Here is a 17,752-nt window from a genome sequence, read left to right as displayed (position 1 = left end):
GCGATGTTTGTCGGAACGACAGGTTCCTTAAAAAACCCGAAGAGAGACGCTTTATGTAACGCTTTCGAAATTGGCTACTGCCAATTCTTCAATCTCAAAAAAATAATCCCGTGAAACAAACGACACCCGAAACCGGTATTCTACCAACAAGCCAAGGTTAGGAAAAAAAAAGAAAGGAAAAAAAATATCCAGAATCTTTTCCAAGATCTGCAAACGATATCTCGAAGCAACAAAGTCACGGTCGGGTCCCGGTCGAGTTACAAATTTATCTCGTGCCGTTCTTCTTTTAACACGTGGCCCCTCCCGAACAAAGGAGCATCGCGAGGGTTGGCCGGGTTCAGGCAAAGGCGTTGGCGAGGTTGCGCAAATCAATTGCGTTCGAGGAAAACGAGAGGAAAAAGAATACGACGAGGCGAGGACGATTGATGGCGCGTGGGAATCGGGCGAGAGGCACGTGCCCCTGCTTTGGGACGACTGGTGGCGAACCAGGGTCGAGCTATTTCCGCGTGACGAGGAAATTGTTCTCCCCAGCCCGAGGCCGAAGCCGCGGGAGGCGGGAGGATTCGTCGCGCCCTCGCAGCGGGTGTTGGCCCTCGCGTGGTTTTTGACGTACGTCTTCCCGGTATACGTGCCGGTTTTAAAACGAAACCGCTCGGTTTCCAAGATGATAATCTGCGCGAGTCGCTGAGAAAAATGGTACGGGAGGGATCCCGGTAGAGAGATTTGGGTCTGAGAGAGGTTTTGGGAAAGGTTAAGGTGGAATTGGGAATTGGGAACGGATTGGGCAATCCCATTTCCTTTGAATAATTATTGTAAAACAATACGGCTACGAAGAATAATAATAAGAAGAATATCCCCAATTTTATTCTCACGGTACGTTTTTGTTTTTGTCGTCGCGCGAATGAACTTTGGAACTGCGCATTGTGTTAATCATAAAATATTCTTATTCGACTATATATACTCTCGTATATATATATATATAAAACAAAATTTTCAATAGAATGTCCAATTATCTATTAAACACACGACGTCTGAACTGAAACTACTACTCTCGGCGTAACTACGAACTTAGAATCGACCCCATTAATTAAGACACCATCATTTTCAACGCGATTGACCAAGTCAAATGACGAACAACTGCCGCGTGGACGTGTACAAATGAGAAGCAAAATTCGAGATCACGCGAAGAGAGGAGTCGATGGTCGTTAACATAGTAGGGGAATCGTAGATGTACGGAGAGAATAAGTCTAATCGATGAAGCCGTAGGCGAGCTCCTCGACGAGATGACCGACGATCGAACGTTGAGTCGCGGCCCCGCTTCGCATTCCGTACATCGTGCTAGCAAGCCCTAGAACTAGAGGGAACGCGTTCCATCGCGAGCATCTATTAATCTTGACGGGATCGTGGGCCAGTCATTAATATTAAAGGCGGCCGTATCTTGGTGAATTATCGTTCTTTCGGCCCCCGTGTCACTCGGATCCCAATCCTATCTTTCATTGCCACATTTTCTCTATTGACTCGTTCCGAAATTGTAACCGATTTCCAAGCTTGTTGTTTTTTCCCTCTCGAGAGGGAAGATATTATATTATATTTCCGATCGATACGAGGTTTCGATAAGGAGAAACCGTTGGACGAAGTGCCAAGGTTAGGTAATTGAATGTGAAACGGATGAGAAATGGAAAATGAGAAGTTTGGAGAAAGGCGACGAATCAAAGTATATTTTTCAGAAGGTAAAATTTCACGATCAGTTTGCGCTCAAACATCGGATAATCTTCTCCTTTGTCAAGAACGAGTCACTGAAAAAGAAAAAAAAAAGACGATAATCTTTAAAACGTAAGAATTGGAAAATTTTTGGATCGTTAATGGCACGAAAATGTGGCAACGCGTCGGATGAATGAAAAAAAGAAGAGAGAAAGAAAGCGATTCATCCTTCTCGATTCTCATCAATCTTCTCTCCGAATCCGCAAAGCACGATTCATTTCCAACTCTGATTCCTCGTAACACGATTTCATGCCCGTTTCACGAGTTCGCGATTGAGCGGCAGCTGGTCACGTTCCTCCGATTAATCTCTATTTTCATGCATTCTCGCGAAATCAGGTAAGCCTCTTACACACGTACGAGCATCACGTGCACGCATACGTAACCAGGAAAAATGGTGCACCGCTCGAATCAAATTCTACGATAATGAGCGCAATTACGAGTTAATCTGGCTGGCTCGGTATCAAGTGATCAGCCAGCATTAACTGACGACTTTCGCTCGTGTCCGACCGGTTCCCTTTGATTTCGTCCGCTTGATCGCTTCTGAAAAATAATGCCCGCGGTGAGGCATGAATCTTCCGAGCCGCCGATTCGACGACTCACGAACGAAAGTCGGGCATAGTCCTCCACTGTTCCCGAGAAATCGTAAGAGATCGTTGAATAATTTTTTTCTTTTGATGCTTAATTTCCCAAAGGTCTTCCCAAGTATAAGGTATTTATTAAAAAACGAATTTGGAGGATCGTTCTCGACCTCTTTCGACGGAATACGAGTTAATACGCGTCTCTTGTTCGGTGCATCAGGATTTCACTTCTTTATTTGATTTGTCACTTTTGTGTATTACATTCTCTGCGTTTCTCATATTTTTAATCAAAATATGATGGTGATTAGTCGAGTTAAATTAAGTTAAGGTAAGATCGTTTGTATCGCTTTTTGCGTTTCAATTTTGAAATTCTGATATTTTCAGATTCAAAAGAAATGTACTAAATTAAAATTTATATACATGTCACTGGAACACATTTTCGAAAGCTCTCCAATTCTTATTTCGAATATTAAATCTACGAAAAAAAGAAAATACCACGCGCGAAACAACGAAGCATCCAGTGAATCGACTTTTTCTAAAAAAAATCGAAAAAATAGAAGTAAAAGGAAAACGACTCTCTCCGAGGTACCATTTTCTATCTGTCGAAACGAAACTCGAGGATCGATCAACCGCCGATCGATACCATCGAAAGACAGACTGCCATCGTGGACTCGCTCTGGGCCATCCATAACACGGTTGGATATACGTTTTAAATAAAGTATAAACGAAAGAAAGCGCAGCGTTAGCTGCTCGATGGACATCGTGCGCAAACCGTGGACACCGTTAATTTCCGACCGATTCGTTATGCGAAACGTCTCGAGATTCGCGACACCGGCCGCCATCGTAATCGTGGCCGTGCTCGTCGAGCTCTGGCACCGGGTGACGCCAGATAAGCCACGGATGCAAATAGAGATTTCCAGCTGGGAGAGATGGATGATGCGACCGGTGATAAATGGTCCCCGCGATATTCCGCCCGTCGGATTTCTTTACAGCGGCGCGTTTCATGCTCGCCACCTACTAGATTTTTCTTCTTTTTCTTTTCCCTTTTTTTCTTTTCCAGCTCCCTACCCTCGTGTCGAGGATATCAAAGCGAGAACGACGATCGGTGGGATATTCAGGCTCGTGTATTTTCCACAGAGAATTCCTTTTCCATCGTGATGAATGTTTATCTGTTTTATTAAATATTTAGAAATTTGATTGATACTTTCAACCTTGGAAATTGGGAGCAGGGTTCTCGCTCTGGAATCCTTCAAAGGAAAATTGCAAAGGAGAGAAACGTGTCACGCGCTTCGTACTGTTGGAAATATATTAAAAATAAAAATGGCGAAGTGGTGCACGCGCGGTGCAGCCGACTCGACGCGACGATCTGTGCCACAGGCAGAAAAGAAGGAAAGGAAAAACTGGGGCTGGAGAAAAAAAAGTGGACGTAGTCATCGATTGCGTCAAAGTCGAGTTTATCGTTTGCAGTGTCGCTGGGTTGCGTAATCGTTCACGTAGTCGGTAGCGCGCTCTCGATCGCGAGTTAAATCGATCGCGCACAGGCAGGAAATTAATTCAGGAATTAAGAGCGCAGCGGGGTGGCGCGCCACGGGCCCCGGCGCGGTATAAATTATCGTCGAAATTGCGCCAGATGGTAATGGGCGCGGAGCAGAAACTCGCAGGGCCGCGAGTTTCGCCTCGGTCCTCGTCAAATCAGCGGCTGGAAAATCATATTTCATATTCTCGGTGGCCGGTGCGAAATTTAAAAATGATCGAGCCTCCTCACGGGTTGGAATTAAGGGTGCTCGCTGCTATGATTTTTCGAGAGATTATGCTCACTCGGATTTCCGCCGTTTTTGCACCGATGTGTCTTCATTTTTGAGGGTATATAATGGCAGCAATTTGCCGCGTGCGCTTTAATGCACGGTATTTCCTTGATTCATGAATCGTGCATCAGTCAAAAATTCTTGACGTGCTCGTTGGGACCGGGTATACTGGAACGATACCCTTAATTTTGGTGCTCGAACCAGGTTGCTTGGGGAAATTCGAAGCGTTATTCGTAATATCGATTAACGATTGCCATCAGTGATTTAATCATTTTTTCACACCATAATCGAACGAAAGTTGGAAGATTTTTCGGGAAAATGATTATACGATGTTCTACTCAATAGTACAAAATTAATATTACATTCTGTCGAACGAATTAATTATATTTCTCTGCAATGTTCTATTATTTTACAAAATTGGAAAATATCTTGTTTCAATAAAAAAAAAAAAAAAAGAATTGCACGTATCAAAAAAAGAAAAGAAGGCGAAATTATTGGAGGATGAAGGTTAAATTTCTTCTCCATAAAAATATACTTATTACCCGTGAAGAATTTAAATTTTTGAGCGCACGATTATGAACTCCCATATAAAATCCCGGAGGAACATGAACCAAAAGGCATCCAGCCCTAATTGCAACCGTGTTTTAGTTAATTGCGACCCAAGGCTTAATTGCAACAATTAGGCTCGATTATCCCGTTGATTGCACCTGATCTGACTTAACGGTCACCGGAGAGCAGGTTAACCGAGCTAGTTAATCCTTTCTAAAAGAATCAAGGTTAGCGGAGCTTCCGGTTTTTGCCGCCTCCTCTCCGTCCAATCACCGTGAAAATCCTCGTTTTTCATCTCGTCCATTCGTCGGTCCATTCTCACGGAATTCTTTGAGAACTTGGAGGAGATACTGTTAGACACGCGACATAAGTTTCTTCTCAACTGTGGAAGAAAACTGTCGTTGACCTGGCAATTAGACGAGATTCTTTTCGATGAAATTATCCCCCGATGGCGAAAAAAAATTGCCGCTCCGTTTAAATTAATGCGAAATTTTAATCTTCGAGATGGTACAAATAAATAATAATTCACGACGGAATTTCGTAACCGATACCAGAAACAGGAGAGCTCGAATAAAGAAAAGATTACAATTTTTCCTTATTGCTTTAAAACAAGTAATAATTGGATTCGAAATTTAAAAACATTTAAAACCTTTCTTCCCGATAAAATCATTGTTCTCGCAGCATCGAACTGCGGCAATAAGTTTAAAGTTGGATTAATCTAATCTAACTTGTGAAAAAGAAAAAAAGGAAAAGAAAAAAACTATGGAGGCAATTCCGAACGAATAAATGAAAGAAGGAGAAGAAGAAGAAGAATTACTTACGTTTCACAAGCGCACTCGATGGACCGCTATCGCGACGGCAGATAAAACGTCTGGAAGGCTATCGATATCTCGCAATTGGGATCTTAACGCTATCAACGCCAACGGTGCAGCCGCTATCAATTGTGTTACAGAACGTTGATGAATTTACGCGGAAAGTGTGGGCATTTATCTGTCGGTGTAATTCCAACGTGTCGGCCCTCGTACGTATCGAACCGATCATCATCGTCATCATCATCATCATCATCATCGTCATCGTCGTCCTCGTATACGTACGATAAATGATTTGAGCGGTCCACTGGACCACGTCTGACCATCGCGTGTCTATCCACTATACACTACGCCTCGCTCCTCCAACGATTTATCAAAGATCGAGGCGGGTAAACCGCGTAGTTGCATCCGATCTTGATATTGCATCACCCGAGAAATTTTTCGCGGCGAAACCACTCAAGATACGCTTAAGACCGAGGAGGAGATAAGACTTCGAAACTTCTCGCCAACGCCATTGTATTTGTACATCGAAGCCTTTTATCTCCCCTTTGCAAAACGTCTGCGCTCTTTTCTTTATGTTATACATTTTCCTTCCCTCCCCCCCTCTTTCTTACCCTTCCGCTGATTATTGAAGTTGAAGAGGAGCGCATTTCTTTGCGCTCTGTTGCAATGTTGCAATCGTGTCGCGTCGCGTCGGTAGGAAGATTTTCTCGGCTGATGATTTACGAACGCGTTACTTGTGTTTGAGAAGCGTGCTTGAAGCGAGGTTATCTTCTGTGTATTGTCTGTGTGTGCCGTTCGAATCTAAACAGCGCACGGTGTCGGTTTACGGTGTGCAGATATCGAGTGTTTATTGGTTAGAAATTAGATAAAGAGGTGTGAAAGAAAGGAAATGAAAAATTGGATTTATATAGACGCAATACACGTATATATATATATATATATATGTATAGAATAATTGAAATATAGATTATAAATAAAATCAATATTGACTTTGCATCGCATACGTTTCAACAAATTATCGAAATGTGCCATCGATACGTAATAAATACACGTGACTCGTTCATCAGAATATGAATCGATAATATGAAATGTCGGAAAATCTATCTAAAATATATATTCTCATCCCTTACCTCGGCCAGTGGTAATCCAGCTGCTCTCGTTACAGCATTTCGAATAATTGCCAACACGTTTTTATCTGAACACGGCGGTGCTAATTTGATAACGGGCGAGAGATTCGTGCAAAGATCCTCGCGGTCGGAGATCGGGTCAAAAAGGGACCGAACCCTTTCGTTCTTTCGTTAATTACGCCCGATCCGTACACGCAACTTGTAGATAAGATCCAAACGACGAGTTTTCAAAGAGAAATATGGAAGATTTTGTCGGTAGATAAGGGAGTAGCAACCAAGTGTCGCGGAAAAGTTAATTATTTCGGGCTGAATTGTAATTGACTCAAAGGGGGAAAATATTTTAGCGCCAAGTTTCACGCTTCTTTTTCTCGTGTATGTTTTTTTTTTTTTTATGCATAATGATGTAATCTACGTACGTCACGCGGAAAGCTCTAATTTTAGCTTCTTAAATGAGAAGCCAGCTATCAAAGTTGTTTCATTGTGATGCAAAGGTTATCGGGATTACTAATCAAGGTCTCAAGTGTCGTTGAGATCGTGCCACAGGCGGTTCGGGGTTTAAGGTTAACCCCCGATTTATTCAGAATCGTCTGAAGGAGCTAGAAAGTTTTGCAATTATTGCCGCGATAACGAATATACATATATTCAGATATTTCAATTTTCCATTTGTGTATCGAAACATAAATATTTATATTCATTTATACACACACTCGGATATCTATCTATACCCCCTGTTTAAAAATTTATTAAATACATTATTTTGTAATGTCATCCTCAAAATAGTAATTGTATCGTGTAAAAAAAAATCGATTTTTACTCTACGAGTAAAATATAATCGAAGCTTGGAACTTTATAAAGAATTTATTTATAAAGAATTGAAGAGAAATGAATGGAACGCAGCTACGTAACAAATCTGAAATGTACTCTTCTCCCTGATCGTTAAACGGCGATCAGCAACGCGTCAATCAGCAACGCTTCACCCACATACATGCCCGCCACCGTCTATCCCCTAATTAATAATTCAACATCGGTCAGTTTTGATCTCGATAAATAGCATTGGAGCTCCTGGTCGAGGTCCAGGTTTCCAATCGTATCAGATTGATTTCCGTCCACGGGTTGTATGTTTCACGAGTTGTGTAGGCAGACGCAGGATAGTAATCTGAAAAGTCGGGCAGAGGGACGAAGGACGACCGCCCCCGTGACAGGATTGTCCTATCACGAGATCGACGATCATTATTCAGGGGTTCAATTAAAGACTCGCTAGACCTCTAATTCGGCCGGCGCCGTGAGATTATACCGATATCTTTCGTATCGATTGCTTCCAGGTGGGCCTGCTCCTCTATACAGCGTGGCGTGTGCAGGGGCGGATCGATGGCGATGTTATTCCCTCGATGCAATTCCCTTGAATTACAAGCTCCTTACGATTCGTGTGATCGAGCTATGATTGATTAAAAATGTGCCGTTGGATGAGGTTCCATTGGTGAGAAGGAATCTCGGTTGTTGGTAGTTAAAATGTCGATTACAGTTTGATAGATCAGCCGTCTCGTTGATTTCGATTGAGGGAAATTAACGTTCGGCTTGACGCATTGAGTATATTTTTATAACGTAAGGTTATTATCTAAATACAATATTTTAATCTTTAAGAAAAAGGTATTAAAATTAAAAACAATCGTGGCCTGTCAATTTCGATATTCGCAACGATCTAAACAAAAAAATAAACGAATAAATAAATCAATGCAACCGATTTTTCTTCAAACTCTCTATATATATATCTGTCGAATTTAAGAGCTGAGATAGAAGAGGCATGATCGATTTCGAAAATACGGAAAGCTCGAGTCGGAAGCGAATTGAGCGAAAAAGCAGGGAAACAGTGGACAGGTATGCCCGCGGGATACTGTCTATCGCAGGGAGTTCGCTGTCGAAAAATATTAGCTGTCGGGCACAGTGGGTCAATCCGCCCCTGACAGTGCATCAGCGCGCGCCAAGGCAAAAGAGCGTGGGCGCACCTCGTTGTATCGATCTCAGATTCTTCGACGAGCATTTGAGAGCATGATACACTGGGTGGTCCATCGAGGGCATATAACAATGAATCATATCTCGGGGAAAAGGATTTCGGTGTGACACGGAACCGGCTGCACGCTCGCTCATCTGTCTTTATCCTTCTCTCTTTTTCTCTCTTTCTCTCTCTCTCTCTCTTTCCGCGCGCAGCCACGGGAAGAAAGAACGAGCACAACCGGAACCACGATTTCTCCCTGCGATCCTTTTACGAGCGCGGGATAAACGAGCCGGATGAATCGAGATAACGAAGTGGGTGAAACAAAGGATTTGAAATTCGCGCGATTTCGTTTGCTCGACGCCTTTCGGATACGGCGAACGTTTCGTGGAAGATTCGTGGGAAAATAAGGCGTGCGATCTTGGGAATTTTTTCGTTGGGAATATTCGTCGTTATTTGTTGATATTTGGTTGAATCGGATAGATTTTTAGGAATTTTTTTAGTTTTTTGGAGTTTCGTCTCTTTGATTGACGTAGAAGGATAGGATATTAATATTAGAAAGTTAAAATTTTTAAAAAGAAAAGTTTTAATTGATAAATACGACACAAAGGTTTTACAAGAAATTTTCGACAACGTTTGTATGTTTAAAATATAAAAGTTTGGGTTACAAAAGTTGTTGTAAATTTAAAGTAAAAGATGTACAATGGGTTTGATAATAAGTGCAATTTCGAGAGTAACGCGCGTATCAATTTTCTTCCGGGAACCAGCTTTGCAGCTTCATTTTAGCTCGAGTAAGTACACGGTATTTCTTGACTTGGCGTAATTAGAAGGTGGTTTGGTTAATTGCGGGTTTCATTCTGGGGAGTAGAATGAATGAGAGACATTAAAAGTTCGTTTGTAACCAATTTCTATCTCAAAATAAGCAAAACTAATTTTCTCGCAATTTTTTCGTTTTCTCCCTCTACTTGTTTCGAAGGCCGCTCCGTTCGTTCCGCTGAAATTTGTGTAATTAATATACACAAAATTACGTGCACGCGTAAAACACCAGCAGCAAATTATGCAACCGTAGAAAATTAAAAACCTTTCGGTAATTTCATTGGCGAGATGCAACGGTCGGCTGAAATTCCACGGACTTGAATTCGATTTACTTGATGAATGAAAACGACTTTCGAGAGGTTCCCATACAAGGCGCGGCAATTTGCTGACAGGATTAATCGATTACCGCCTCGAAACACTACGATTGCGCCACCTGGATTACGAAAAGGCAATGGCCGAATATTCTTCTGCGAGAAATCGAGAGATCTACTTTGAGAATCGTATTTCATATAAGTAGTTTATTATGTTACGCGATACGAATTTCTTGGGATTATTACTTGCTACTCCAATCTCTGATTAAGTTAATATTATTCCAGAACCGTAGGGAAGATAGTTTCTTCGTTTCTTTCATTTCTCGCTGCATCACGACTTCCAGCAATCAAGGACGATAATTATCGATGCAACTTCGAAAGCATCTTCCCAATCCTCTTCCACTTTCAACTATTCAACGATCCAACGTATACATAGCGTGTAAGTACAGTGCGCAAAATATATCTCATTCAAAATTAACTCGTCGAAAAAGTAGTAATTAATAAAAAATATTCACATAGCTTATCAATTATAATCGATCCGTTTCGCGCAGGTACAATTATTCCCGATTATTAAGTTTCGAGCAACAAATCGAAGTAACTTTATTCTTATAATTCTTCAACAATTAAATTTTCCCCAACACCTACATCTTCCACCACTTACATTTTCCTTCCTTTCTCCCTTCCCCCGCGCCACGGAGGCAGCAGCCGTCGACGTCAACAATTATCAACCAACACTCCCACCCCCTCCCCCTCCGCCAGGAGCAAACGCGCCTAATTAAATTAGGCGCTCGTTGATAGATTTCAATCAGGCTCTCACGTAGCCAGCCAACGTGGCGAGCTCGTTTAACCGTAAACGTAGAAGAAGAAGGAGGGAAAGGGGAGGGGGTGGTTTCCACCCGATCTCTACACGCCCCTAAAATTTAACGAGCTACCGAGGAGACAGCGTCCACAGCTCTTCCCGCATGTCATCCCGTCTCCTTCCTCCTCCGTGCAATTAATTAGCCCCTCTCAGCTTTTCTCCCCAGTTTCGTCTACCGTCATCCGTTGGACTCGACCGTTGGAGTTCATTCTTTCCCTCACCCTCCCCTCCTCCCAACCCTCTAGCTGTAATTTAATCCAGGCAGGATCTCGGGGTTGGTGCGGGTTCGCGCGACGTAAACGTTTCCGTGGGAGAAATGTAATTTTGTTTTGGCGAACGTGTACCAGACTCGTAATTTAGGAGGAAATTGCGGTCCCGGTGAGCTGCGATTCGAGGTTTATTAAAGTCGGGGACTCCGGTGGCGGTGTATCTCCTGGCAGTTTTTTTGTTTTGTTTCGGGTTGATTTTCGATTTTCCGCCTTGGATTTCAATTTTGTCTAAGACAAGAAGATTGGCAATAAGATAGATATCGTGTCGATGCGTGTGTTATCGTGAACTCTTTGAAAGAATATTCGAACGAGTACTGACACTCGTCGCGAAAATTTTATTAGAAAATGTTGTGTATAATAATAGAGAACGTACACTCGCGTCTCAATCGATCGAATATATAACGAGATTGCCATTTTGAATTTAAAAAATTATAATTATACCCAACTATTCTCGATGTACAAATACTGCCAATTTTAATTGAGTTTGAACTTAGTAAATTGCTCGATCATTCGAATCGATTGTTCGAATTGAAAAACGGATTAGATTAAGTTAATTTTAATTATCGGGACGGGTGGGATGTAGATATTTCAAAATCCTTGCGGACGTTTTCATCGAGTCGCGGCGTAATTCGATAATGGCGGGCACCTCGGCAATTTCTTTGCCCGCGATTATTCAATTAAAAGAGGAGAAACGTGAAAGCGGGGCGTGGACGAGTTGGAGATTAACCAATTGAACGGGATCGCGCGAAAAAGTGTAAGTCTTGCGGACGTATCTCACGAGCGGTCACCTCGTTCGGATAATTTTTTACCAGGACAGGTTTAATCGCGAACAGTGGAAAAAACGGCGGCACCAGCCGGCTCCCAGTGTCATTACGCATTAAATTAAATTTGTTTTTGCCGCTCGATCGCTCCTTTCTTCTCTCCCCCCCCTTCCCCACCCCTTTTTACTTTTTTCCTTTTTTTCTTGATGAATCGCTGTTATCCGCCGTAGGGGGACACTCGACGAGTTAATGCCCGACCCCGCGCTAACTAATTCATACGTGTTTTTATTTTCCGGCAAACTTTCGCCACGAAATTACGGCAACACTTTTGCCCCGTCACGTCACGAAGCTCGTCCAACCAAGCGAAAGCTGGTTAACGTTTACGATAGCCGATTACGTCTTCGAATCTTGCACCTTTTTCTCTTTTTTTTTTCTTCTCTCGAAGGAATCATTTCCCTGGTGGACACCTGCGATGGGCTGCCAACGAGGGAACAAAAGTGTCGACGATAAGAACGATAGACTTTATTGCGCTCGCCTTGTAATCTCTTAATTTCCCTTTGGTACCTGCGATATTGTATCGCAACAACGGATTGTATATATATATATATATATATATCTGCATAATCTGCGTTCGTTCGCTCGATTTGACAATTTGATTTAATTATCGAATCAAATGATTACGATTTTAAGCATCGATCGCAACGAAAAGAATATAAGTTTCCAATATTAAGACAAGATTGGGAAATAAAATATTGATTCGAAATGAATAACGGATGATTCATATATCCGCGAGGAATTATTTAATCGATCCAATTTCACCGTGTCGTCGTATTCAATTATCGGGGGAAGATACGTTCAAAAAAGAAGAAAGCGTTCGACGTTAACCGGATACGAAATGAAGTTAAGTATATACTCCTCGCCTAAGAAAAAAAGAAAAAGAACAGAGAGACGCATACACTTCCCTGAAGAAGAAGAAGAAGAAGATCCTCCTCTTACTTCCTCCCTTTATACGTCCGAAATTTCGTCGGCCGAAGAAATCTCCACCACGTGGAATTTCGTGCTGATTCTCGTTCCGATAACGATCTTCAATTATCCAGAGGCGTACGGGGTTCCTGTTTGCTTTATTCCTCGCGTGCTCGTGCATCGAAAATGATGAAAGTTACGGTTGTGATGCAACCCAGGTAAACGCGGTTGGTTCCTCGATCCCGGATAAGAAAGGTAACGAGGGGAAGGGAAGAGAATCTGGAGAGAGAGAGAGAGAGAGAGAGAGAGAGAGGGAGAGAGGGAGATAACAAGGGGAAAGAATCTGGATAAAAGCGAGGCAGCTGGCGAAAAGGCATTTATTGCCTGTTGCACCATTTCACGGTTTCTTAATTCCCTTTTGCCGCCGTTATCCCAGCATCCTGTAGGATCTGAAGAAGGCTGCCGCCGGACAATCCTTTGAGAAATTCACACTGTCCTAAACACCCTTGTACAATGAGGAGGGTGGGGAGGGGGAGGGAGAAGGGAGAGTTTTACGCGAGCAATAGTCGAGGACCTGGATGGTTGGCCGTGGAAAGGCATTAATTGATACGTGATGTCCACCGGAAGTTGGGATTCTTCGAGGTCGCTAATGGAGAAGGTGAAGCTTTATCTCGGAATAGGTGCTAATGGAGAACTTGTTTATCGAGTGATTCGTCATAGTTGGATATCAAGTTTTATAACCGATTTATCTCGAAATCTAATCGAATCTCGAGAGTTGACTGCACGATTTCTTTTTTTTTCTTTTTTTATCTTTCAATGATTCTTCTTTTCTTTCCTTTTTTTCTTAAAGTTAGAAGATAGAACGATGATAGGATGCGAGGAGGTTGAGTCGGAAGATTCAATTCGTCATTGCGATGATTCAATGATTTTATTGAATATTTTAAATCATCGTCAATCCATTGAGATTAGAATTAGGGCGATCTGAACAATCAAATTAACTAATTCATTTTTACGACTTATTATTTTGATTGTAATTTCTTTGGAAAAACAATTCTTAGAGTAGTCAGAGTAGTTTGAATTGTCAATATTTTCGAAACAAGGAAATTGTAAATTTCACTCGCGCAAAATTCCCGCGAATTTTTAACTTGTCAATACTTGAACATTTATCAATCAGTTATTAATCATTATTTCGCATCAAATTTCAGATTTTTCCAATTCACCAACTATCCGAAACAACGTCACAAAATTCGAGTATTTCTCTTTTTTCCCCCGATACAACGTAATGATTCGATAATCACATTTTAAAGGACTTAACGAATAGCAACGACAATAACGAATGGTTACATCGTAATCGGATTTTTATCCCCCTCCCCCGAAACACGATTGACCGATGAATAACGAATAACGTCGCGTCAACCAGAACCGAACCCGCAAAACGGTCTCTCCCCCTCCTCCCCCAGAATAACAAGAATGCATCGCACGAATAACGAACAGGCTGGAAATCATCCCTCTCCCGGGATCGGTGAAAAAACCGAGGCAGTAATAGCTCGCGTGTCGTATTTAGCCCGACAACTGGTGATCCTGACGTGGCGCAGAAGGGACAGAAACGAGAGAGGACCAGTTTTTATCGGGACGAGGGTGCGCGATCGATAATCGGTCGAGCACGAACCAGAACGAGCGAAGCCGGAGTAACAAATTCCGGAGAAACGGGTGAAACGGCAAGAAATTGGAATTTCTTTCCGTGGGATAATGGGGCATTAATGATTTTGATTGATTAGCTCACAGGGGAAATGATGAAGTTTCGTCGAGCAAAAGAATTTTCGTCCTATGGATTCATCGTCACTAGAATTAGAGAATTTGATTTTTTAAATTAGAGAATCGTCAAGTATGCATATCGTAGTGAGCTACGAGTTGTTGAAACTTGTTCGAAACGAAGAGTTAGAAGTAAGGGGATAAGAAATACGGAGGAAAATATTGTATATTATTATTTTTTCTTGTATCGTCAAAATTAATTAGTTTGCATTGGTTGGGATCCGCAATATTTCGGACAAATCGAAATCTTGCGCGAAAGGAAAAAATATCCGAAGATTAATCATTTGGAGAAATCCCAAGGACCGGTTTAACGCGAGATTTAAACACGAGCGAAAGTGTAATGGTAATAATAATAATAATAATAATAATTCAAGGTGATAACAAGCGTCGATCGGGTCGATAATTGAGTCGTCCTCGATTAATCAATTAAGAGGGTAAATTACGCGTGGACGATCGATATCTATCCGACGGCGCGATATCGTGGCGAGAAACGAGGCGATAAAAATCGCATATCCCCCTCCCTCTCCTCCCCGAATCTCGTTTTTACGAGGTCAGTCGTTTTCGAAATTGAAGAGCGGGAGATATATCTCCGATACATCTGCCGTCGCAAATTATCCCATTCAGATGTTGTTCCAAGTTTATCGTGGCGTCATTGTTGCGGTTATCAGAGCGGTGTCACTCCACGGATTGTCCCCGTTTCCCGCGTATATACGTGTCTCGGCGAGCGGTCGTATAAATTAAAAGAACGAGCGGGTCCACGCGTGAAAACGATTCGTTTTATCCTCGCCGCCACTTTATCGCGAGATGATCAAAATATTATTGTCCTTTGTACACCGTGTTTGGTTGAATTATCGCCGTGGAACAGTAAATATATGTAGATTTGAACGTGAGGATTTATTTATGGTGGACATTTCATGGACAATATCCCCGCGGACTGGCTTTCGTTTCCACCGCGATCGAACCCGTTACGGGCGATTGTTCGAACACAAGGAAACGTCACGACTTTTCGAATTTTTTCTCAAACGGATGAATTTATAATAACAAAAAGTAATTATTATTCCGAGAATAATAATAATCCTTTGAATTGCTGAAAGTAAACTACACTCTCGGACACGTGTGAGCGAGAGAGAAAGAGAGAGAGAGAGAGATTTTTACGTAATTAAGATTAATTATTACACCAAAGATATCGCGCAAAACGCGCGATCGAGTACAATGACCGGCTCTTGTTCCGGGAGAGAGAAGAAAGCGAGCGCCATCAAAAAAGAAGGAAAAAAGGAAAAGAATTTCGCGACTCCGACTCCCAATTAAAAACATCTCACCGCATGAATATATAATCGTAATCGGTTCAACGTTTTACACACGTGCGATCCGAACGACAGTCGTCGAGTCATTCTACGACTTTATTCCGCACCCGTAGCTGCACCCTCGTGTCGTTAATTATCCTTACAACGAAGGATCGAGGTTGCACAATTTAAAAGCCCGAGGAGATAAAGGCGCGCGCGGTCTCCACGGCCGTTGGTAGCTCTCCGCCGTACACGCCGCCGTTTCTCCGAACGATAAAAGAAGCACATCGTTGATTGCTGCGCCTCGAGCCGCGGCACAATGCGATTTCAATTTTATTGTGCCAGCTGCACACCGAGATAAGCGCCCGCGGCTCGACCGTAATTCACGCGGTGTCTTTCAACCCGTCGCTTCACGCCTCGAAACTGTGTTAAATCGGCGGATTCGCGCCAACAATGTTGCGCGATACGGTCCTCGAGTATCCGCTTGATAGCAACGCCGCAATCGTGCCGGACGCGCAAAGTGGACGGCATTCGAACGAGGATTGAGACGTTGTATCTTGAAGAGTTTGCAACGTGCGCTCGAGAAGAAGGCGTTTTAAAGATGCGGTGTTATTAAGAGACGGAGGGATTGGAAAGAGTATCTAGAATATTCTTGATTTCTTGTTTTTGAGATTGTTAAAAATGTCACGAAGTGATCAAAATTTTCTCAATCGACAAATTTCCGCTGTTGATGAAGAAGAAAGAATTGTATCATTATTTTTATTCGATCTTTAAACTCTCAGAAGATGTTCTTTCCATCAATGGACAAAGTTTGACCGCCATCCCATCCTCAAGCACTCTGTTCAATTCATATTAAGGTAATTAAAACTTTTTCAATCAACAAATAGAAATTTCTATTATTGAATGAAGAAGAAAGAACAATGTACTATGTACTTTATTTTGATTTATAGATCCTCGATGAGATTTTCGTATGCAATTCTTTTCACTAATTGCACAAAAAATTTTGTATCCATCAATTATCCAAAATAAATTCCGTCAATGGACGAAAGTTTGACCGCCATCCCATCCTCAAGCACCCTGTTCATATTAAGGTAATTAAAACTTTTTCAATCAACAAATAGAAATTTCTATTATTGAATGAAGAAGAAAGAACCAACAATCATCGTTCGTTTTGATTTATAGATCCTCGATGAGAAGGATCTTGTTTTCGTATGCAATTCTTTTCATCAACTCCACAAAAAATTTTGTATCCATCAATTATCCAAAATAAATTTCATCAATGGACAAAATTTGACTACCATCCTCAAGCACCCTGTTCAATTCATATTAAGGTAATTAAAACTTTTTCAATCAACAAATAGAAATTTCTATTATTGAATGAAGAAGAAAGAACCAACAATGTACTACGTACTTTGTTTTGATTTATAGATCCTCGATGAGAAGATTTTCGTATGCAATTCTTTTCACTAATTGCACAAGAAATTTTATATCCACCAATTACCCAAAATAAATTTCATCAATGGACAAAATTTGACTATCATCCCATCCTCAAGCACCCTGTTCAATTCATATTAAGATAATTAAAATCAACAAATAGAAATATCCACTGTTGACGAAGAAGAAAGAATGTATCGTTCGTTTCGCTCTCTCTCGGTATCCTGTTTTCGTACGCAATTCTTTTCACCAATTGCACAAGAGAATCTCATAGTCCACCAACCATACCACCGAAATAAATTCCGTCAAAAGTTTGTCCGCCATCCAACCCTCATCCAAGCGCCGCTTGAATCCGTGGCGTGATCGCGATCGTTTCGTTCCGCTCTATCTGTCAGGGTCGAGCCAGGCTCCAATTTGTCCCGGGGACCTCTTCCTGGGAATCATCCGTCGTCGTTTCGCCCAACGGTCGTTGTTCACCGTCAATTATTTGTCCAACCGGGCTGAAATTGCGGCGGCCGCGAGACCCGACCGGCCTCCATCCGCGGTAGATGAAAGGAAGCTTAATTGCTTTTAACCGTTACACGCGCCGCGGTGCGTGCGGACATGCACGTGTCCACGGACA

The 17,752-nt window shown here is 42.1% G+C and overlaps 1 protein-coding gene across 9 annotated transcripts in view; it reads left to right on the top strand.

Moving 5' to 3' along the window:
* LOC108004018 (uncharacterized) overlaps nucleotides 1-17,752 on the top strand; it is a 340,152-nt gene that overhangs the window by 201,545 nt on the left and 120,855 nt on the right. The gene's annotated exons all lie outside the window — the stretch shown is intronic.

The sequence above is a fragment of the Apis cerana genome, linkage group LG13 (genome assembly GCF_029169275.1).
Source record: "Apis cerana isolate GH-2021 linkage group LG13, AcerK_1.0, whole genome shotgun sequence".
NCBI classification, from domain to species: Eukaryota; Metazoa; Arthropoda; class Insecta; order Hymenoptera; family Apidae; genus Apis; species Apis cerana.
Note: the sequence above shows the minus strand (reverse complement) of the source record. Positions and strands in the feature narration are given on the sequence as shown.